This window comes from Tachypleus tridentatus, chromosome 13 (assembly GCF_004210375.1).
Source record: "Tachypleus tridentatus isolate NWPU-2018 chromosome 13, ASM421037v1, whole genome shotgun sequence".
Lineage (NCBI taxonomy): Eukaryota > Metazoa > Arthropoda > Merostomata > Xiphosura > Limulidae > Tachypleus > Tachypleus tridentatus.
The window spans coordinates 271,404,455-271,428,386 of record NC_134837.1 but is presented as its reverse complement, the minus strand read 5'-3'; the positions used below and the strand labels follow the sequence as shown (position 1 = coordinate 271,428,386).

The window sequence follows — 23,932 nt, the reverse complement described above, 5'->3', positions numbered from 1 at the left end:
TAATTTCATAATGTGCTAACGTGTCTTCAAACGACATCATCGAGCCTACAGTATTCAACGTTTTCACACCTCGCTCAATTGCCTTTAAACGTGCAATTTAATTTACTCGTTCTTTTCTCTTTCTAGTAGAAACTGAACAGAAGAATTTCATAACTTTAATTTTTTTATCACAATTATTACACGAAAACGTAATAAGCGATTTAATACGTCTTTTAAATCCTTCAATATGCTTATGGATTCCTGCGAAAAATATTTCATATTTCTTATCTTGCGACCAATTAGATGATCGCACTCTGGCTGATGTCTCGTTCTCGCACACAACTTCTTCAAGGTGTTCAATACGACAAAGTTTCATGGTGACTCTCAAGCTCCTAAAATGATAATTTTGTAAAGGCGCTCTTGTTTTAACAGTACGTTGACAGTCGCGGGTTGTAGGATATCACATCGGTGGAAAACGTCTAATGTGCAGAAGAGGTCTCATCTGTTTTGAAAACACTCTCTTCAAAACCATCTACCATCTACTCTTGACTAACGTCGTCTCTCAAGGTTATATATCGTTGTTCTCGTTGAAAATGACTTTACCAAAACATAGAATCTTGTTCAACAAAAACGTTTACAAGAACCAGCTGCACCTGGAAGCAGGAAACACTTCAGAATAATGTATATTCTGCTGTCGTGGCATCGTAATTTCCTCGTACCTATTTAATCTTCACTATATTCAAGTGAAAGAAATACAATTTTAAATAAGTACGTAAAACAGGAGATTCGATAACAACAATAAGATATTAAGCATCGCAAATAGCCTTTACTAAGTGAAGACATTCTGGAAAAATAAAGAAATCAGACAAAAATTGATAAACAGAACAAGGAGTCTTCAAGAAAACAATGATCTCTATAGGCGGTCGCTTCTCTTCCCTGTAAGAGTGGCAAGACATGGCGTTTAGGACCTTTGAGTCGCTATCTGTGGTTCGTTTATTTCCAATTCCAATCAAATAACATGTATGCATTGTCAGACGTAGTGGAATTTACGATATTATCGCCAATTCCACCGATCGGTAAAAAATAAAGTACATCAAACAGTCGGTGGTGAACGACTTTGAAGAATTGCCTTAACTCTTTTCCGTCACTAGTAAGTTGCAGATGATAACTCGCATATCCATGCAATAGTTCTAACCGCTATTTAAAACAAAAGGTTAAAGAACGAAACATATAGGTTGATTAGCTGTCACAGCTTGAATAGTTGTTCTCAACAAACACTGACGGAGTCGTGATCTTTAAACATTACCTGTACAACTAAGAAGGTACGTTACCTAAACTTAAAATAAGGTCGCGTGAATCGACATTTCAAACTCTTCACGCATTTGAATTAGAAAAAAAACATAGAGGAACCCTTTCCATGGAACAGGAGTTCTAAATTGCTGGTCAGATTCTTCGTCGAATGTTATATGATTACACGATGGCATATTGAAAACGTGAAATTTCGCAGCCGTGCACGCATTATATCCAAAACCAATAGCGATTCTTTTCGGTTTATTAAACAACATTTATACGAATTTCGGAAGGTGGTTACAAGAAAAGGAAAAAAAGTGTGTAAATCCTGTGACATCTCAGAACCGTCTCACGCTCTGACACTGAATTTATGATGAAAATTTCGTTCCACGTTCTTACCAACTGAATTAAAAGGAAACAAACGATTTAAATAATAAATATGTGCCTGCCAGGGTTCGAACCTGGGACCTTCCGCGTGTAAAGCGGATGTGGTAACCACTACATCACAAGCACGTCACTTCCTGTTTTCTTCCTTTTTACTATTTTCAAAATAAATCATTAACGTTTCAAATATCTCATTTCGCAAACTAAACAAACACAAATATAATGACAGCTTTACATATAACCGTAAATAAAATAACAATCTTCCTTGTCTACGAAAGCCAAAAGTAATTTCATAATGTGCTAACGTGTCTTCAAACGACATCATCGAGCCTACAGTATTCAACGTTTTCACACCTCGCTCAATTGCCTTTAAACGTGCAATTTAATTTACTCGTTCTTTTCTCTTTCTAGTAGAAACTGAACAGAAGAATTTCATAACTTTAATTTTTTTATCACAATTATTACACGAAAACGTAATAAGCGATTTAATACGTCTTTAAATCCTTCAATATGCTTGTGGATTCCTGCGAAAAATATTTCATATTTCTTATCTTGCGACCAATTAGATGATCGCACTCTGGCTGATGTCTCGTTCTCGCACCCAACTTCTTCAAGGTGTTCAATACGACAAAGTTTCATGGTGACTCTCAAGCTCCTAAAATGATAATTTTGTAAAGGCGCTCTTGTTTTAACAGTACGTTGACAGTCGCAGGTTGTAGGATATCACATCGGTGGGAAAACGTCTAATGTGCAGAAGAGGTCTCATCTGTTTTGAAAACACTCTCTTCAAAAACCATCTACTCTTGGCGACTAACGTCGTCTCTCAAGGTTATATATCGTTGTTCTCGTTGAAAATGACTTTACCAAAACACAGAATCTTGTTCAAAAAAAAACGTTTACCAGAACCAGCTGCACCTGGAAGCAGGAAACACTTCAGAATAATGTATATTCTGCTGTCGTGGCATCGTAATTTCCTCGTACCTATTTAATCTTCACTATATTCAAGTGAAAGAAATACAATTTTTAAATAAGTACGTAAAACAGGAGATTCGATAACAACAATAAGATATTAAGCATCGCAAATAGCCTTTACTAAGTGAAGACATTCTGGAAAAATAAAGAAATCAGACAAAAATTGATAAACAGAACAAGGAGTCTTCAAGAAAACAATGATCTCTATAGGCGGTCGCTTCTCTTCCCTGTAAGAGTGGCAAGACATGGCGTTTAGGACCTTTGAGTCGCTATCTGTGGTTCGTTTATTTCCAATTCCAATCAAATAACATGTATGCATTGTCAGACGTAGTGGAATTTACGATATTATCGCCAATTCCACCGATCGGTAAAATAAAGTACATCAAACAGTCGGTGGTGAACGACTTTGAAGAATTGCCTTAACTCTTTTCCGTCACTAGTAAGTTGCAGATGATAACTCGCATATCCATGCAATAGTTCTAACCGCTATTTAAAACAAAAGGTTAAAGAACGAACATATAGGTTGATTAGCTGTCACAGCTTGAATAGTTGTTCTCAACAAACACTGACGGAGTCGTGATCATTAAACATTACCTGTACAACTAAGAAGGTACGTTACCTAAACTTAAAATAAGGTCGCGTGAATCGACATTTCAAACTCTTCACGCATTTGAATTGGAAAAAAAACATAGAGGAACCCTTTCCATGGAACAGGAGTTCTAAATTGCTGGTCAGATTCTTCGTCGAATGTTATATGATTACACGATGGCATATTGAAAACGTGAAATTTCGCAGCCGTGCACGCATTATATCCAAAACCAATAGCGATTCTTTTTCTGTTTATTAAACAACATTTATACGAATTTCGGAAGGTGGTTACAAGAAAAGGAAAAAAGTGTGTAAATCCTGTGACATCTCAGAACCGTCTCACGCTCTGACACTGAATTTATGATGAAAATTTCGTTCCACGTTCTTACCAACTGAATTAAAAGGAAACAAACGATTTAAATAATAAATATGTGCCTGCCAGGGTTCGAACCTGGGACCTTCCGCGTGTAAAGCGGATGTGATAACCACTACACCACAAGCACGTCACTTCCTGTTTTCTTCCTTTTTTACTATTTTCAAAATAAATCATTAACGTTTTAAATATCTCATTTCGCAAACTAAACAAACACAAATATAATGACAGCTTTATATATAACCGTAAATAAAATAACACTCTTCCTTGTCTACGAAAGCCAAAAGTAATTTCATAATGTGCTAACGTGTCTTCAAACGACATCATCGAGCCTACAGTATTCAACGTTTTCACACCTCGCTCAATTGCCTTTAAACGTGCAATTTAATTTACTCGTTCTTTTCTCTTTCTAGTAGAAACTGAACAGAAGAATTTCATAACTTTAATTTTTTTATCACAATTATTACACAAAAACGTAATAAGCGATTTAATACGTCTTTTAAATCCTTCAATATGCTTATGGATTCTTGCGAAAAATATTTCATATTTCTTATCTTGCGACCAATTAGATGATCGCACTCTGGCTGATGTCTCGTTCTCGCACCCATCTTCTTCAAGGTGTTCAATACGACAAAGTTTCATGGTGACTCTCAAGCTCCTAAAATGATAATTTTGTAAAGGCGCTCTTGTTTTAACAGTACGTTGACAGTCGCGGGTTGTAGGATATCACATCGGTGGGAAAACGTCTAATGTGCAGAAGAGGTCTCATCTGTTTTGAAAACACTCTCTTCAAAAACCATCTACTCTTGGCGACTAACGTCGTCTCTCAAGGTTATATATCGTTGTTCTCGTTGAAAATGACTTTACCAAAACATAGAATCTTGTTCAAAAAAAACGTTTACAAGAACCAGCTGCACCTGGAAGCAGGAAACACTTCAGAATAATGTATATTCTGCTGTCGTGGCATCGTAATTTCCTCGTACCTATTTAATCTTCACTATATTCAAGTGAAAGAAATACAATTTTAAATAAGTACGTAAAACAGGAGATTCGATAACAACAATAAGATATTAAGCATCGCAAATAGCCTTTACTAAGTGAAGACATTCTGGAAAAATAAAGAAATCAGACAAAAATTGATAAACAGAACAAGGAGTCTTCAAGAAAACAATGATCTCTATAGGCGGTCGCTTCTCTTCCCTGTAAGAGTGGCAAGACATGGCGTTTAGGACCTTTGAGTCGCTATCTGTGGTTCGTTTATTTCCAATTCCAATCAAATAACATGTATGCATTGTCAGACGTAGTGGAATTTACGATATTATCGCCAATTCCACCGATCGGTAAAAATAAAGTACATCAAACAGTCGGTGGTGAACGACTTTGAAGAATTGCCTTAACTCTTTTCCGTCACTAGTAAGTTGCAGATGATAACTCGCATATCCATGCAATAGTTCTAACCGCTATTTAAAGCAAAAGGTTAAAGAACGAAACATATAGGTTGATTAGCTGTCACAGCTTGAATAGTTGTTCTCAACAAACACTGACGGAGTCGTGATCTTTAAACATTACCTGTACAACTAAGAAGGTACGTTACCTAAACTTAAAATAAGGTCGCGTGAATCGACATTTCAAACTCTTCACGCATTTGAATTGGAAAAAAAACATAGAGGAACCCTTTCCATGGAACAGGAGTTCTAAATTGCTGGTCAGATTCTTCGTCGAATGTTATATGATTACACGATGGCATATTGAAAACGTGAAATTTCGCAGCCGTGCACGCATTATATCCAAAACCAATAGCGATTCTTTTCGGTTTATTAAACAACATTTATACGAATTTCGGAAGGTGGTTACAAGAAAAGGAAAAAGTGTGTAAATCCTGTGACATCTCAGAACCGTCTCACGCTCTGACACTGAATTTATGATGAAAATTTCGTTCCACGTTCTTACCAACTGAATTAAAAGGAAACAAACGATTTAAATAATAAATATGTGCCTGCCAGGGTTCGAACCTGGGACCTTCCGCGTGTAAAGCGGATGTGATAACCACTACACCACAAGCACGTCACTTCCTGTTTTCTTCCTTTTTTGCTATTTTCAAAATAAATCACTAACGTTTTAAATATCTCATTTCGCAAACTAAACAAACACAAATATAATGACAGCTTTATATATAACCGTAAATAAAATAACACTCTTCCTTGTCTACGAAAGCCAAAAGTAATTTCATAATGTGCTAACGTGTCTTCAAACGACATCATCGAGCCTACAGTATTCAACGTTTTCACACCTCGCTCAATTGCCTTTAAACGTGCAATTTAATTTACTCGTTCTTTTCTCTTTCTAGTAGAAACTGAACAGAAGAATTTCATAACTTTAATTTTTTTATCACAAATATTACACGAAAACGTAATAAGCGATTTAATACGTCTTTTAAATCCTTCAATATGCTTGTGGATTCCTGTGAAAAATATTTCATATTTCTTATCTTGCGACCAATTAGATGATCGCACTCTGGCTGATGTCTCGTTCTCGCACCCAACTTCTTCAAGGTGTTCAATACGACAAAGTTTCATGGTGACTCTCAAGCTTATTCGTTTATTTGGTTCGTTTATTTCCAATTCCAATCAAATAACATGTATGCATTGTCAGACGTAGTGGAATTTACGATATTATCGCCAATTCCACCGATCGGTAAAAATAAAGTACATCAAACAGTCGGTGGTGAACGACTTTGAAGAATTGCCTTAACTCTTTTCCGTCACTAGTAAGTTGCAGATGATAACTCGCATATCCATGCAATAGTCCTAACCGATATTTAAAGCAAAAGGTTAAAGAACGAAACATATAGGTTGATTAGCTGTCACAGCTTGAATAGTTGTTCTCAACAAACACTGACGGAGTCGTGATCTTTAAACATTACCTGTACAACTAAGAAGGTACGTTACCTAAACTTAAAATAAGGTCGCGTGAATCGACATTTCAAACTCTTCACGCATTTGAATTGGAAAAAAACATAGAGGAACCCTTTCCATGGAACAGGAGTTCTAAATTGCTGGTCAGATTCTTCGTCGAATGTTATATGATTACACGATGGCATATTGAAAACGTGAAATTTTGCAGCCGTGCACGCATTATATCCAAAACCAATAGCGATTCTTTTTCGGTTTATTAAACAACATTTATACGAATTTCGGAAGGTGGTTACAAGAAAAGGAAAAAAGTGTGTAAATCCTGTGACATCTCAGAACCGTCTCACGCTCTGACACTGAATTTATGATGAACTAAACTAAACTAAACTAACGTGGCAGGGGTTCAGTTTAGAGAGAGAGAAATCCGAAGAGTTCTCTCTCCAACTGGGGTGTTCAGGAACTTTGTAGTTCCTCTTCGTCCCCTTTCGTGAATTGTTATTAGGATTAAGTGGTGGTTTTATTATTATTATTATTATTTTAATAAATTAATTATCGTTATTATTCTTGACTTTTTGGGTGGGGAATGTCTCACTAAATGGTCTTTTGGGTGGAGGCAAAGGTAGCAGTGGAAAGAAGGAAAGGTCGGGACCTGTCTCGAAAAGAAAAAGTTGGGTAGATGTGAACATGAATGTAATTCATTCAAGTTCAGATCAAATCAAACGGCCCGATTCTGGGTCTGGCAAAAAGGTTGCCTGGGCTGGGATATAGAAATCCAATGCCTGAAGATTTTGATGTGGGGGGGGAAACGGGAGTACCCCGAGAAAACCCACTTTCACACGACAGGCGCCGAAAGTTTTGCCTGTCGTGTGCCCTGTACCTGAAAAAAAAAGGAATTCATGTTAATAACATAGTTTTTATGTATTTAGACTCTTTGTTGAGTGGATTGTGATTCTTGAAATATGTTGTATGGTGATATTTATTTTGTTGGTGCACTTGATAATTTGTGTAGTGATGCCGTTAGTTTGTTTCTGTTTTCTGCTTTTCGATAATATTTCATAGAAAGTTCTGTTATTCTATCTCTTATAGTTGGTAAATTACTAATTTGGTGTAGATAATTTGTTGGTGTAAAAGATGGTAAACTGAATGCGGATTTTAATATTTTGTTTTGTTGCACTTGGATTTTTTGGAGTGTGTTGTTTGACATGTTGTATGTTACTTGACATCCGTACTCTATTAGTGGACGGATGTAAGCCTTGTATATTTGTATAATGGTGTTCGGTGCGCATTTTGATTGTTTACCAGTTATAGTCTTTAGATATGAAATCCTTTTTTCTTATTGATGAGTGTATATTGTTTATGTGTTTTTCCATGTTAGTTTTGTGTCGAAAGTGACGCCAAGGAATGTGATGTTTTTGCTCATGTTGATGGTTGTGTTTCCAAGTGATAGATTTATTTTTCTAGATTTTTCTTTGCTTCTTTAGTTTTCTATAGAAGGTGATTGCTTGTGTTTTTGTCGGATTTAACACGACCTCCACTTGTTGCTCCATGTTGAGACGATGTTTAGTGATTCTTGTACGCGAGACATGGCCATTACTGGGTTTCTGGAGGTGCTCCAGATTGCGATGTCATCTGCGTATTGTGAATTGTGTGTGTATGTTAGATTTGGAAAAGGTATGTCACTGACGAAAATTATGTAAAGAAGTGGAGAGAGGACTGATCCTTGGGGCACTCCTGCCGTTATATTAAACAATTTGGATATGGTTTTATTGACTTTACTTGTGCTGTTCTATTGGTTAAAAATTTGAAATCCATTTGACTATCGTAGGATTTATTTGTAGGTGGTTTAATTTGTATATGATGGCATTGTGCCAAACGCTGTCGAATGCTTTTTTGACATCTAGGAATACCCCGATGGTTACTTGATTGTTGTTGTAAGCTTTGTATATTGATTCGGTGAGTCGTGTGAGGTGATCTGTTGTTTGTCTATTTTTTCTGGAGGCATTTTGAGATTCTGGAAGGATGTTGTTTGATTCGCAAAAAATGGAGGAGACGGTTGGAGATAATTCTCTCCATCAGTTTGCCAAGGCAGCTTAACAGACTGATGGGGCGGAAATTATCTGGATTTGTTCTGTTAGTTTGTTTCTTGGGGATCGTTGTTATGATGGCTTTTTTCCATGTGTCAGGGTAATACCCTGTCGCTAATGAAATGTTCATGATGTTTGTGAGGTGTTGTAGTAAGAGAGTGGAACTTTTTTTGAGAATAATATTTGGTATTTGGTCATGTCCGGGGGAAGTGTTCTTCAAGTTTTTGATATTAATCTTTAGTTCGGTTATGGTTATTTTTCTATTGATTGAATTTGAGTATGCTTCTAGTGTCTCTCCGGGAAATCCTGGTGAGAATGAAGCTTGGTTTGCATTTATGTAGTTGTTGACATGGTGTTGGTGTTGTGTGTCGAAATCTACTGAGTTTAAATCGCTAAAAGCGGATTTGTAATAGTCAGCTAATAAGTCAGCTTTCTCTTCGTCCGTCCTTGCGATTTTATTGTTGTGTGTGATGTGTTGTAACATGTGATTTGTGTTTTTGTCTGACGCAATACTCTTGAATTTTTTCCAGAATTCTTTTGGATTTTTCTTGGTTTTTCTAAGTTTTTGCAGAAGTTATGCCAATTGTTTTCTCTGACTTTTTTAATTTCTTGTTTAATTTTTGTATTTGTTCTATTGATTTCTGTTTTAATGTGTGGATCACGTGTGATGTAGTGTATTCGTCGTAATTGTCTGCGTTTGATTATTAGTGCGTGAATTTCTGGTGTTAGAGTCCATTGAATAAGTGATTGTTTTCTTTTGATTTAGGAATTGTGTTTTTTGTGGCTTTCTTTATGGCTTCTGTAATTTGATCAACATATTTGTCTAGTTCTGTTTTGTTGTTTATATGTTCGATTGGGTGGGGTAGGTATGAGTCCAGAGAGGCATTAAAAGTGAGCCAGTCTGTTTCAGTGTAGGTGTATGCGGAAGGAGTCACGTACGCCACAGCCGGGTGGCGCGGGTGAATCATACATGATACGGGGAAGTGGTCACTGGTGATTTCATCATGCACTTTAAAGTTAGATATTCTATTAACCATGTCCTTGGGAGCGATGATGAAATCGAGTACATCATATGAGCCGTTGGCGGCTGAGAAGTGTGTAGGTGTATTGTCATTAATTAAGTGCATTTTATTGCTAGAAATAAAATTTTTATGCAGGATCCTCTGCGTGTGTCTCTGTTACCCCTTAATTCTGTGTGCGGTGAATTAAAGTCTCCAATAATAATTGGTTTGGGTTTACGATTAACACATTTTGAAGGAAGTTAATGTCGATATTTTTGGTTGGTGAGCAATATATGGCTAGAATCGGAATAGTTAGCCGGTTGTTAAAGTGTATATTACAAAAAATGGTCTCATTAATGTCAGATTTAAATGAATCTTCTATCGAGATTAGATGCGATATTTTTGTACTAAAGTAAGTTATTATACCTCTGTTGTTTTCTGAGTGAGGTATGTTGTGTGAGATGAATCCGGGATTGTGGTGTTTTGTTTCTCTGTGCAAAGTGTTTCTGAAATGATGATTATGTTGGCGTTTATATGTTTGTTTATGTTGTATATTTCTATCCTTTGTCTTTAAGATTTCCTTGGCAGTTGATGTGTAAGATTTTAATGTGTTGTATCATTGTGTTGTTTTATTTCCCTCGCGTGAATTTTGAGTGAAAGATGGTGTGGTTTCAGGTGAGGGAGGTTAAAATAGTGACTTGCAAGGCTGCAAACAGCCTTGAGTGACTCGTGCCTCGATTCGAATGAGGGGAGATCACTCAATTCTATCAGCATTGCTAGCAAGTTTGTGGTGAAATCTGTTGGGTTAAATGCTTGTGTTGTTTTTTTGGCGTGTTACGTCCGCGTAAGTACGTGTTGGTTGAGGTTGAGCGTGTTTGATTTGCGAGTCGGTTGGAGTTGGTAGTAAAGGTTGTTTGGCGTTGTTTTGGTAGCCGTGGGTTTGATTATTGATGTTCGTGGTTTTGAAAAGGAATCTGTTACGTATTTGGGTGTATTTGGGGCAGCCTTTGTAACTGGCTGCGTGGGGTTCTGACAGTTGGCGCATCTAACTTGGTTACGCTCGTTAGGACACTGAGCGACCTCGTGAGATCCGCCACATCTGACACATCTATCCTTGGCCATACAATTAGTTTTTGTGTGTCCGAACCGTTGACATTTGTAGCATTGGATTATTGGTTTTTGATGTGTCTTTTCCGGTTCGGTCGTGTGTCTTTTGAAAAATAAAAAGCAACCGTTTTTTAATAATTTTTCTTGATCGTCTTTTTTTGTTGACGGTTACCTTGATCAGTGGCGTTTTTGTTTCGTTCTGAATGAGATGATTCTGTTCGATGATGCAATGTCAAAGCCTTGAGTTGTTAATTCTTCAGTGATTTCATGATCTTCAATGTCGAAATCGACACCTCTGATTATGACTGTTAGTTTTGGTGTGTTTGTTTTGGTGTTGTGATGGTGGCTTGAACACCGAAGGCATCCTTGGGCCAGTGGGCCAAAATATGCGCAAACTCTTGAGGTTCGGTACATTTAATCATGATTCTTCCATTAGGAAGACGTTTGATGTCTTTAAACTGAATGCCCGGGTAATAGGACCTCAGTTGATTGACAATCTGTGGAATGCGTGTTGTTTTGTTTACTCCTTCGATGAACAGAGTTGGGATTCTGTAGTTAGGAGAATTGTGTGTTTGTGTGACAGTGATGGTGTTCTCAGAATTAGTGGCGATGGTGGTGTTGTTTGTATTCAAGTAATTATTGTTAGAGCAAGTGGCTTTGTCTTCGTTAACATGGGTTATGTTATTAATACTTTGATTTTTAGAATTATTATTAGCGTCGTTAAGGTTAGGGTTAGTAGCATAGTCAGAAACTATACTTACCATGTCCTTTTTTTTCTTCTTCTTCAGCCTCCTCTTGTTGGATGTCTCGTTTGTTTCATGGGATTCTGGTCTTCGTGATTCTTCACCTCCTGAGTTTTCACCTTCGGAACTCTCAGTCGAACTACTCAGTGATTCAGAGGCTGGTCCTTCAATAGCTCTATTCAGCATATCCATGATCTCGTCGTTGGAAAGGGCTTTTCCGTTGGATCTTGTCACTATCTTCTTTCTCTTCATACTGTTTTACTAGTCCTGATAAGGACTAAGGGGTAACCTTTTTTAGTAAAACTTTATGCACTTCACAGGATAATTTAGTCTTCAATGCACTTGTCTCGCAGCTCTTGACTTGCACGTCTGCTCTGCTTGACGGCGACCTTCATTTATGATGAAAATTTCGTTCCTCGTTCTTACCAACTGAATTAAAAGGAAACAAACGATTTAAATAATAAATACGTGCCTGCCAGGATTCGAAACTGGGACCTTCCGCGTGTAAAGCGGATGTGATAACCACTACACCACAAGCACGTCACTTCCTGTTTTCTTCCTTTTTACTATTTTCAAAATAAATCATTAACGTTTCAAATATCTCATTTCGCAAACTAAACAAACACAAATATAATGACAGCTTTACATATAACCGTAAATAAAATAACACTCTTCCTTGTCTACGAAAGCCAAAAGTAATTTCATAATGTGCTAACGTGTCTTCAAACGACATCATCGAGCCTACAGTATTCAACGTTTTCACACCTCGCTCAATTGCCTTTAAACGTGCAATTTTATTTACTCGTTCTTTTCTCTTTCTAGTAGAAACTGAACAGAAGAATTTCATAACTTTAATTTTTTTATCACAATTATTACACGAAAACGTAATAAGCGATTTAATACGTCTTTTAAATCCTTCAATATGCTTATGGATTCCTGCGAAAAATATTTCATATTTCTTATCTTGCGACCAATTAGATGATCGCACTCTGGCTGATGTCTCGTTCTCGCACCCATCTTCTTCAAGGTGTTCAATACGACAAAGTTTCATGGTGACTCTCAAGCTCCTAAAATGATAATTTTGTAAAGGCGCTCTTGTTTTAACAGTACGTTGACAATCGCGGGTTGTAGGATATCACATCGGTGGGAAAACGTCTAATGTGCAGAAGAGGTCTCATCTGTTTTGAAAACACTCTCTTCAAAAACCCTCTACTCTTGGCGACTAACGTCGTCTCTCAAGGTTATATATCGTTGTTCTCGTTGAAAATGACTTTACCAAAACCTAGAATCTTGTTCAACAAAAACGTTTACCAGAACCAGCTGCACCTGGAAGCAGGAAACACTTCAGAATAATGTATATTCTGCTGTCGTGGCATCGTAATTTCCTCGTACCTATTTAATCTTCACTATATTCAAGTGAAAGAAATACAATTTTTAAATAAGTACGTAAAACAGGAGATTCGATAACAACAATAAGATATTAAGCATCGCAAATAGCCTTTACTAAGTGAAGACATTCTGGAAAAATAAAGAAATCAGACAAAAATTGATAAACAGAACAAGGAGTCTTCAAGAAAACAATGATCTCTATAGGCGGTCGCTTCTCTTCCCTGTAAGAGTGGCAAGACATGGCGTTTAGGACCTTTGAGTCGCTATCTGTGGTTCGTTTATTTCCAATTCCAATCAAATAACATGTATGCATTGTCAGACGTAGTGGAATTTACGATATTATCGCCAATTCCACCGATCGGTAAAAATAAAGTACATCAAACAGTCGGTGGTGAACGACTTTGAAGAATTGCCTTAACTCTTTTCCGTCACTAGTAAGTTGCAGATGATAACTCGCATATCCATGCAATAGTTCTAACCGCTATTTAAAACAAAAGGTTAAAGAACGAAACATATAGGTTGATTAGCTGTCACAGCTTGAATAGTTGTTCTCAACAAACACTGACGGAGTCGTGATCTTTAAACATTACCTGTACAACTAAGAAGGTACGTTACCTAAACTTAAAATAAGGTCGCGTTAATCGACATTTGAAACTCTTCACGCATTCGAATTGGAAAAAAAAAACATAGAGGAACCCTTTCCATGGAACAGGAGTTCTAAATTGCTGGTCAGATTCTTCGTCGAATGTTATATGATTACACGAAGGCCTATTGAAAACGTGAAATTTCGCAGCCGTGCACGCATTATATCCAAAACCAATAGCGATTCTTTTTCTGTTTATTAAACAACATTTATACGAATTTCGGAAGGTGGTTACAAGAAAAGGAAAAAAGTGTGTAAATCCTGTGATATCTCAGAACCGTCTCACGCTCTGACACTGAATTTATGATGAAAATTTCGTTCCACGTTCTTACCGACTGAATTAAAGGAAACAAACGATTTAAATAATAAATATGTGCCTGCCAGGGTTCGAACCTGGGACCTTCCGCGTGTAAAGCGGATGTGATAACCACTACACCACAAGCACGTCACTTCCTGTTTTCTTCCTTTTACTGTTTTCAAAATTAATCATTAACGTTTCAAATATCTCATTTCGCAAACTAAACAAACACAAATATAATGACAGCTTTACATATAACCGTAAATAAAATAACACTCTTCCTTGTCTACGAAAGCCAAAAGTAATTTCATAATGTGCTAACGTGTCTTCAAACGACATCATCGAGCCTACAGTATTCAACGTTTTCACACCTCGCTCAATTGCCTTTAAACGTGCAATTTAATTTACTCGTTCTTTTCTCTTTCTAGTAGAAACTGAACAGAAGAATTTCATAACTTTAATTTTTTTATCACAATTATTACACGAAAACGTAATAAGCGATTTAATACGTCTTTTAAATCCTTCAATATGCTTATGGATTCTTGCGAAAAATATTTCATATTTCTTATCTTGCGACCAATTAGATGATCGCACTCTGGCTGATGTCTCGTTCTCGCACCCATCTTCTTCAAGGTGTTCAATACGACAAAGTTTCATGGTGACTCTCAAGCTCCTAAAATGATAATTTTGTAAAGGCGCTCTTATTTTAACAGTACGTTGACAGTCGCGGGTTGTAGGATATCACATCGGTGCGAAAACGTCTAATGTGCAGAAGAGGTCTCATCTGTTTTGAAAACACTCTCTTCAAAAACCCTCTACTCTTGGCGACTAACGTCGTCTCTCAAGGTTATATATCGTTGTTCTCGTTGAAAATGACTTTACCAAAACATAGAATCTTGTTCAACAAAAACGTTTACCAGAACCAGCTGCACCTGGAAGCAGGAAACACTTCAGAATAATGTATATTCTGCTGTCGTGGCATCGTAATTTCCTCGTACCTATTTAATCTTCACTATATTCAAGTGAAAGAAATACAATTTTTAAATAAGTACGTAAAACAGGAGATTCGATAACAACAATAAGATATTAAGCATCGCAAATAGCCTTTACTAAGTGAAGACATTCTGGAAAAATAAAGAAATCAGACAAAAATTGATAAACAGAACAAGGAGTCTTCAAGAAAACAATGATCTCTATAGGCGGTCGCTTCTCTTCCCTGTAAGAGTGGCAAGACATGGCGTTTAGGACCTTTGAGTCGCTATCTGTGGTTCGTTTATTTCCAATTCCAATCAAATAACATGTATGCATTGTCAGACGTAGTGGAATTTACGATATTATCGCCAATTCCACCGATCGGTAAAAATAAAGTACATCAAACAGTCGGTGGTGAACGACTTTGAAGAATTGCCTTAACTCTTTTCCGTCACTAGTAAGTTGCAGATGATAACTCGCATATCCATGCAATAGTTCTAACCGCTATTTAAAACAAAAGGTTAAAGAACGAAACATATAGGTTGATTAGCTGTCACAGCTTGAATAGTTGTTCTCAACAAACACTGACGGAGTCGTGATCTTTAAACATTACCTGTACAACTAAGAAGGTACGTTACCTAAACTTAAAATAAGGTCGCGTGAATCGACATTTCAAACTCTTCACGCATTTGAATTGGAAAAAAAAAACATAGAGGAACCCTTTCCATGGAACAGGAGTTCTAAATTGCTGGTCAGATTCTTCGTCGAATGTTATATGATTACACGAAGGCCTATTGAAAACGTGAAATTTCGCAGCCGTGCACGCATTATATCCAAAACCAATAGCGATTCTTTTCGGTTTATTAAACAACATTTATACGAATTTCGGAAGGTGGTTACAAGAAAAGGAAAAAAGTGTGTAAATCCTGTGACATCTCAGAACCGTCTCACGCTCTGACACTGAATTTATGATGAAAATTTCGTTCCACGTTCTTACCAACTGAATTAAAAGGAAACAAACGATTTAAATAATAAATATGTGCCTGCCAGGGTTCGAACCTGGGACCTTCCGCGTGTAAAGCGGATGTGATAACCACTACACCACAAGCACGTCACTTCCTGTTTTCTTCCTTTTACTGTTTTCAAAATTAATCATTAACGTTTCAAATATCTCATTTCGCAAACTAAACAAACACAAATATAATGACAGCTTTACATATAACCGTAAATAAAATAACACTCTTCCTTGTCTACGAAAGCCAAAAGTAATTTCATAATGTGCTAACGTGTCTTCAAACGACATCATCGAGCCTACAGTATTCAACGTTTTCACACCTCGCTCAATTGCCTTTAAACGTGCAATTTAATTTACTCGTTCTTTTCTCTTTCTAGTAGAAACTGAACAGAAGAATTTCATAACTTTAATTTTTTTATCACAATTATTACACGAAAACGTAATAAGCGATTTAATACGTCTTTTAAATCCTTCAATATGCTTATGGATTCCTGCGAAAAATATTTCATATTTCTTATCTTGCGACCAATTAGATGATCGCACTCTGGCTGATGTCTCGTTCTCGCACCCAACTTCTTCAAGGTGTTCAATACGACAAAGTTTCATGGTGACTCTCAAGCTCCTAAAATGATAATTTTGTAAAGGCGCTCTTGTTTTAACAGTACGTTGACAGTCGCGGGTTGTAGGATATCACATCGGTGGAAAACGTCTAATGTGCAGAAGAGGTCTCATCTGTTTTGAAAACACTCTCTTCAAAACCATCTACTCTTGGCGACTAACGTCGTCTCTCAAGGTTATATATCGTTGTCTTCGTTGAAAATAACTCGTTGAAAATGACTTTACCAAAACATAGAATCTTGTTCAACAAAAACGTTTACCAGAACCAGCTGCACCTGGAAGCAGGAAACACTTCAGAATAATGTATATTCTGCTGTCGTGGCATCGTAATTTCCTCGTACCTATTTAATCTTCACTATATTCAAGTGAAAGAAATACAATTTTAAATAAGTACGTAAAACAGGAGATTCGATAACAACAATAAGATATTAAGCATCGCAAATAGCCTTTACTAAGTGAAGACATTCTGGAAAAATAAAGAAATCAGACAAAAATTGATAAACAGAACAAGGAGTCTTCAAGAAAACAATGATCTCTATAGGCGGTCGCTTCTCTTCCCTGTAAGAGTGGCAAGACATGGCGTTTAGGACCTTTGAGTCGCTATCTGTGGTTCGTTTATTTCCAATTCCAATCAAATAACATGTATGCATTGTCAGACGTAGTGGAATTTACGATATTATCGCCAATTCCACCGATCGGTAAAATAAAGTACATCAAACAGTCGGTGGTGAACGACTTTGAAGAATTGCCTTAACTCTTTTCCGTCACTAGTAAGTTGCAGATGATAACTCGCATATCCATGCAATAGTTCTAACCGCTATTTAAAACAAAAGGTTAAAGAACGAAACATATAGGTTGATTAGCTGTCACAGCTTGAATAGTTGTTCTCAACAAACACTGACGGAGTCGTGATCTTTAAACATTACCTGTACAACTAAGAAGGTACGTTACCTAAACTTAAAATAAGGTCGCGTGAATCGACATTTCAAACTCTTCACGCATTTGAATTGGAAAAAAAAACATAGAGGAACCCTTTCCATGGAACAGGAGTTCTAAATTGCTGGTCAGATTCTTCGTCGAATGTTATATGATTACACGAAGGCCTATTGAAAACGTGAAATTTCGCAGCCGTGCACGCATTATATCCAAAACCAATAGCGATTCTTTTCGGTTTATTAAACAACATTTATACGAATTTCGGAAGGTGGTTACAAGAAAAGGAAAAAGTGTGTAAATCCTGTGACATCTCAGAACCGTCTCACGCTCTGACACTGAATTTATGATGAAAATTTCGTTCCACGTTCTTACCAACTGAATTAAAAGGAAACAAACGATTTAAATAATAAATATGTGCCTGCCAGGGTTCGAACCTGGGACCTTCCGCGTGTAAAGCGGATGTGATAACCACTACACCACAAGCACGTCACTTCCTGTTTTCTTCCTTTTTACTGTTTTCAAAATAAATCATTAACGTTTCAAATATCTCATTTCGCAAACTAAACAAACACAAATATAATGACAGCTTTACATATAACCGTAAATAAAATAACACTCTTCCTTGTCTACGAAAGCCAAAAGTAATTTCATAATGTGCTAACGTGTCTTCAAACGACATCATCGAGCCTACAGTATTCAACGTTTTCACACCTCGCTCAATTGCCTTTAAACGTGCAATTTAATTTACTCGTTCTTTTCTCTTTCTAGTAGAAACTGAACAGAAGAATTTCATAACTTTAATTTTTTATCACAATTATTACACGAAAACGTAATAAGCGATTTAATACGTCTTTTAAATCCTTCAATATGCTTATGGATTCCTGCGAAAAATATTTCATATTTCTTATCTTGCGACCAATTAGATGATCGCACTCTGGCTGATGTCTCGTTCTCGCACCCAACTTCTTCAAGGTGTTCAATACGACAAAGTTTCATGGTGACTCTCAAGCTCCTAAAATGATAATTTTGTAAAGGCGCTCTTGTTTTAACAGTACGTTGACAGTCGCGGGTTGTAGGATATCACATCGGTGGGAAAACGTCTAATGTGCAGAAGAGGTCTCATCTGTTTTGAAAACACTCTCTTCAAAAACCATCTACTCTTGGCGACTAACGTCGTCTCTCAAGGTTATATATCGTTGTTCTCGTTGAAAATGACTTTACCAAAACATAGAATCTTGTTCAACAAAAACGTTTACAAGAACCAGCTGCACCTGGAAGCAGGAAACACTTCAGAATAATGTATATTCTGCTGTCGTGGCATCGTAATTTCCTCGTACCTATTTAATCTTCACTATATTCAAGTGAAAGAAATACAATTTTAAATAAGTACGTAAAACAGGAGATTCGATAACAACAATAAGATATTAAGCATCGCAAATAGCCTTTACTAAGTGAAGACATTCTGGAAAAATAAAGAAATCAGACAAAATTGATAAACAGAACAAGGAGTCTTCAAGAAAACAATGATCTCTATAGGCGGTCGCTTCTCTTCCCTGTAAGAGTGGCAAGACATGGCGTTTAGGACCTTTGAGTCGCTATCTGTGGTTCGTTTATTTCCAATTCCAATCAAATAACATGTATGCATTGTCAGACGTAGTGGAATTTACGATATTATCGCCAATTCCACCGATCGGTAAAATAAAGTACATCAAACAGTCGGTGGTGAACGACTTTGAAGAATTGCCTTAACTCTTTTCCGTCACTAGTAAGTTGCAGATGATAACTCGCATATCCATGCAATAGTTCTAACCGCTATTTAAAACAAAAGGTTAAAGAACGAAACATATAGGTTGATTAGCTGTCACAGCTTGAATAGTTGTTCTCAACAAACACTGACGGAGTCGTGATCTTTAAACATTACCTGTACAACTAAGAAGGTACGTTACCTAAACTTAAAATAAGGTCGCGTGAATCGACATTTCAAACTCTTCACGCATTTGAATTGGAAAAAAACATAGAGGAACCCTTTCCATGGAACAGGAGTTCTAAATTGCTGGTCAGATTCTTCGTCGAATGTTATATGATTACACGAAGGCCTATTGAAAACGTGAAATTTCGCAGCCGTGCACGCATTATATCCAAAACCAATAGCGATTCTTTTTCGGTTTATTAAACAACATTTATACGAATTTCGGAAGGTGGTTACAAGAAAAGGAAAAAAGTGTGTAAATCCTGTGACATCTCAGAACCGTCTCACGCTCTGACACTGAATTTATGATGAAAATTTCGTTTCACGTTCTTACCAACTGAATTAAAAGGAAACAAACGATTTAAATAATAAATATGTGCCTGCCAGGGTTCGAACCTGGGACCTTCCGCGTGTAAAGCGGATGTGATAACCACTACACCACAAGCACGTCACTTCCTGTTTTCTTCCTTTTTACTGTTTTCAAAATAAATCATTAACGTTTCAAATATCTCATTTCGCAAACTAAACAAACACAAATATAATGACAGCTTTACATATAACCGTAAATAAAATAACACTCTTCCTTGTCTACGAAAGCCAAAAGTAATTTCATAATGTGCTAACGTGTCTTCAAACGACATCATCGAGCCTACAGTATTCAACGTTTTCACACCTCGCTCAATTGCCTTTAAACGTGCAATTTAATTTACTCGTTCTTTTCTCTTTCTAGTAGAAACTGAACAGAAGAATTTCATAACTTTAATTTTTTTATCACAATTATTACACGAAAACGTAATAAGCGATTTAATACGTCTTTTAAATCCTTCAATATGCTTATGGATTCCTGCGAAAAATATTTCATATTTCTTATCTTGCGACCAATTAGATGATCGCACTCTGGCTGATGTCTCGTTCTCGCACCCAACTTCTTCAAGGTGTTCAATACGACAAAGTTTCATGGTGACTCTCAAGCTCCTAAAATGATAATTTTGTAAAGGCGCTCTTGTTTTAACAGTACGTTGACAGTCGCGGGTTGTAGGATATCACATCGGTGGGAAAACGTCTAATGTGCAGAAGAGGTCTCATCTGTTTTGAAAACACTCTCTTCAAAAAACCATCTACTCTTGGCGACTAACGTCGTCTCTCAAGGTTATATATCGTTGTTCTCGTTGAAAATGACTTTACCAAAACATAGAATCTTGATCAACAAAAACGTTTACAAGAACCAGCTGCACCTGGAAGCAGGAAACACTTCAGAATAATGTATATTCTGCTGTCGTGGCATCGTAATTTCCTCGTACCTATTTAATCTTCACTATATTCAAGTGAAAGAAATACAATTTTAAATAAGTACGTAAAACAGGAGATTCGATAACAACAATAAGATATTAAGCATCGCAAATAGCCTTTACTAAGTGAACACATTCTGGAAAAATAAAGAAATCAGACAAAAATTGATAAACAGAACAAGGAGTCTTGAAGAAAACAATGATCTCTATAGGCGGTCGCTTCTCTTCCCTGTAAGAGTGGCAAGACATGGCGTTTAGGACCTTTGAGTCGCTATCTGTGGTTCGTTTATTTCCAATTCCAATCAAATAACATGTATGCATTGTCAGACGTAGTGGAATTTACGATATTATCGCCAATACCACCGATCGGTAAAAATAAAGTACATCAAACAGTCGGTGGTGAACGACTTTGAAGAATTGCCTTAACTCTTTTCCGTCACTAGTAAGTTGCAGATGATAACTCGCATATCCATGCAATAGTTCTAACCGCTATTTAAAACAAAAGGTTAAAGAACGAAACATATAGGTTGATTAGCTGTCACAGCTTGAATAGTTGTTCTCAACAAACACTGACGGAGTCGTGATCTTTAAACATTACCTGTACAACTAAGAAGGTACGTTACCTAAACTTAAAATAAGGTCGCGTGAATCGACATTTCAAACTCTTCACGCATTTGATATAGAAAAAAAACATAAAGGAACCCTTTCCATGGAACAGGAGTTCTAAATTGCTGGTCAGATTCTTCGTCGAATGTTATATGATTACACGAAGGCCTATTGAAAACGTGAAATTTCGCAGCCGTGCACGCATTATATCCAAAACCAATAGCGATTCTTTTTCGGTTTATTAAACAACATTTATACGAATTTCGGAAGGTGGTTACAAGAAAAGGAAAAAAGTGTGTAAATCCTGTGACATCTCAGAACCGTCTCACGCTCTGACACTGAATTTATGATGAAAATTTCGTTCCACGTTCTTACCAACTGAATTAAAGGAAACAAACGATTTAAATAATAAATATGTGCCTGCCAGGGTTCGAACCTGGGACCTTCCGCGTGTAAAGCGGATGTGATAACCACTACACCACAAGCACGTCACTTCCTGTTTTCTTCCTTTTACTGTTTTCAAAATTAATCATTAACGTTTCAAATATCTCATTTCGCAAACTAAACAAACACAAATATAATGACAGCTTTACATATAACCGTAAATAAAATAACACTCTTCCTTGTCTACGAAAGCCAAAAGTAATTTCATAATGTGCTAACGTGTCTTCAAACGACATCATCGAGCCTACAGTATTCAACGTTTTCACACCTCGCTCAATTGCCTTTAAACGTGCAATTTAATTTACTCGTTCTTTTCTCTTTCTAGTAGAAACTGAACAGAAGAATTTCATAACTTTAATTTTTTTATCACAATTATTACACGAAAACGTAATAAGCGATTTAATACGTCTTTTAAATCCTTCAATATGCTTATGGATTCCTGCGAAAAATATTTCATATTTCTTATCTTGCGACCAATTAGATGATCGCACTCTGGCTGATGTCTCGTTCTCGCACCCAACTTCTTCAAGGTGTTCAATACGACAAAGTTTCATGGTGACTCTCAAGCTCCTAAAATGATAATTTTGTAAAGGCGCTCTTGTTTTAACAGTACGTTGACAGTCGCGGGTTGTAGGATATCACATCGGTGGGAAAACGTCTAATGTGCAGAAGAGGTCTCATCTGTTTTGAAAACACTCTCTTCAAAAACCATCTACTCTTGGCGACTAACGTCGTCTCTCAAGGTTATATATCGTTGTTCTCGTTGAAAATGACTTTACCAAAACATAGAATCTTGTTCAACAAAAACGTTTACAAGAACCAGCTGCACCTGGAAGCAGGAAACACTTCAGAATAATGTATATTCTGCTGTCGTGGCATCGTAATTTCCTCGTACCTATTTAATCTTCACTATATTCAAGTGAAAGAAATACAATTTTAAATAAGTACGTAAAACAGGAGATTCGATAACAACAATAAGATATTAAGCATCGCAAATAGCCTTTACTAAGTGAAGACATTCTGGAAAAATAAAGAAATCAGACAAAATTGATAAACAGAACAAGGAGTCTTCAAGAAAACAATGATCTCTATAGGCGGTCGCTTCTCTTCCCTGTAAGAGTGGCAAGACATGGCGTTTAGGACCTTTGAGTCGCTATCTGTGGTTCGTTTATTTCCAATTCCAATCAAATAACATGTATGCATTGTCAGACGTAGGGGAAGTTACGATATTATCGCCAATTCCACCGATCGGTAAAATAAAGTACATCAAACAGTCGGTGGTGAACGACTTTGAAGAATTGCCTTAACTCTTTTCCGTCACTAGTAAGTTGCAGATGATAACTCGCATATCCATGCAATAGTTCTAACCGCTATTTAAAACAAAAGGTTAAAGAACGAAACATATAGGTTGATTAGCTGTCACAGCTTGAATAGTTGTTCTCAACAAACACTGACGGAGTCGTGATCATTAAACATTACCTGTACAACTAAGAAGGTACGTTACCTAAACTTAAAATAAGGTCGCGTGAATCGACATTTCAAACTCTTCACGCATTTGAAATAGAAAAAAAACATAAAGGAACCCTTTCCATGGAACAGGAGTTCTAAATTGCTGGTCAGATTCTTCGTCGAATGTTATATGATTACACGAAGGCCTATTGAAAACGTGAAATTTCGCAGCCGTGCACGCATTATATCCAAAACCAATAGCGATTCTTTTCGGTTTATTAAACAACATTTATACGAATTTCGGAAGGTGGTTACAAGAATAGGAAAAAGTGTGTAAATCCTGTGACATCTCACAGCCGTCTCACGCTCTGACACTGAATTTATGATGAAAATTTCGTTCCACGTTCTTACCAACTGAATTAAAAGGAAAGAAACGATTTAAATATGTGCCTGCCAGGGTTCGAACCTGGGACCTTCCGCGTGTAAAGCGGATGTTTTTTTTTTTTTTTCTCTTTATTTATCCCACCTCAACGAGGGGGTATACACAGAAATACAACAAATAAAACACAAGTTAATGAATTAGCATGTAACAATAACTCTATAGATTACCATGCTGAAAATTACCACAAAGTTAATAAAATTAAGGAAAAAGAAATAAAAGAGGTAATTGGAACAGCAGGTAATCCAACAAACATTATAATGAACATTAACAAACAAGAAATCAATGGATCTTTCATTGGTAACAAAAATATAATGAAATAACAACTTATCTTAACAACGTACACAAGAATAACCTTGGGCACCTTGGGTTACCAAGCTACCAACATAAGAATACACAGAATAAAAAACATTTAATGAGTTATGTAACAAA

General features: G+C 36.7%; 1 protein-coding gene and 9 non-coding genes across 10 annotated transcripts in view; 1 reads left to right on the top strand and 9 right to left on the bottom strand.

Moving 5' to 3' along the window:
- Window positions 1–1,709: 1,709 nt before the first annotated feature.
- TRNAV-UAC (transfer RNA valine (anticodon UAC)) lies at window positions 1,710–1,782 on the bottom strand. The gene has a single exon. It is a non-coding gene; the product is annotated as a tRNA-Val (tRNA).
- Window positions 1,783–3,643: 1,861 nt separating this feature from the next.
- TRNAV-UAC (transfer RNA valine (anticodon UAC)) lies at window positions 3,644–3,716 on the bottom strand. Its single transcript has one exon. It is a non-coding gene; the product is annotated as a tRNA-Val (tRNA).
- Window positions 3,717–5,577: 1,861 nt separating this feature from the next.
- On the bottom strand, window positions 5,578–5,650 carry TRNAV-UAC (transfer RNA valine (anticodon UAC)). The gene has a single exon. It is a non-coding gene; the product is annotated as a tRNA-Val (tRNA).
- Window positions 5,651–6,862: 1,212 nt separating this feature from the next.
- LOC143238261 (uncharacterized) overlaps window positions 6,863–23,932 on the top strand; it is a 76,724-nt gene continuing 59,654 nt past the window's right edge. Inside the window, exon 1 of the mRNA XM_076478346.1 lies at window positions 6,863–7,009. The gene's annotated coding sequence lies outside the window, so the exon portion shown is untranslated. The remainder of the gene's footprint in view (window positions 7,010–23,932) is intronic.
- TRNAV-UAC (transfer RNA valine (anticodon UAC)) lies at window positions 11,901–11,973 on the bottom strand. The gene has a single exon. It is a non-coding gene; the product is annotated as a tRNA-Val (tRNA).
- Window positions 13,838–13,910, bottom strand: TRNAV-UAC (transfer RNA valine (anticodon UAC)). Its single transcript has one exon. It is a non-coding gene; the product is annotated as a tRNA-Val (tRNA).
- TRNAV-UAC (transfer RNA valine (anticodon UAC)) lies at window positions 15,774–15,846 on the bottom strand. Its single transcript has one exon. It is a non-coding gene; the product is annotated as a tRNA-Val (tRNA).
- On the bottom strand, window positions 17,718–17,790 carry TRNAV-UAC (transfer RNA valine (anticodon UAC)). The gene has a single exon. It is a non-coding gene; the product is annotated as a tRNA-Val (tRNA).
- On the bottom strand, window positions 19,649–19,721 carry TRNAV-UAC (transfer RNA valine (anticodon UAC)). The gene has a single exon. It is a non-coding gene; the product is annotated as a tRNA-Val (tRNA).
- TRNAV-UAC (transfer RNA valine (anticodon UAC)) lies at window positions 21,584–21,656 on the bottom strand. The gene has a single exon. It is a non-coding gene; the product is annotated as a tRNA-Val (tRNA).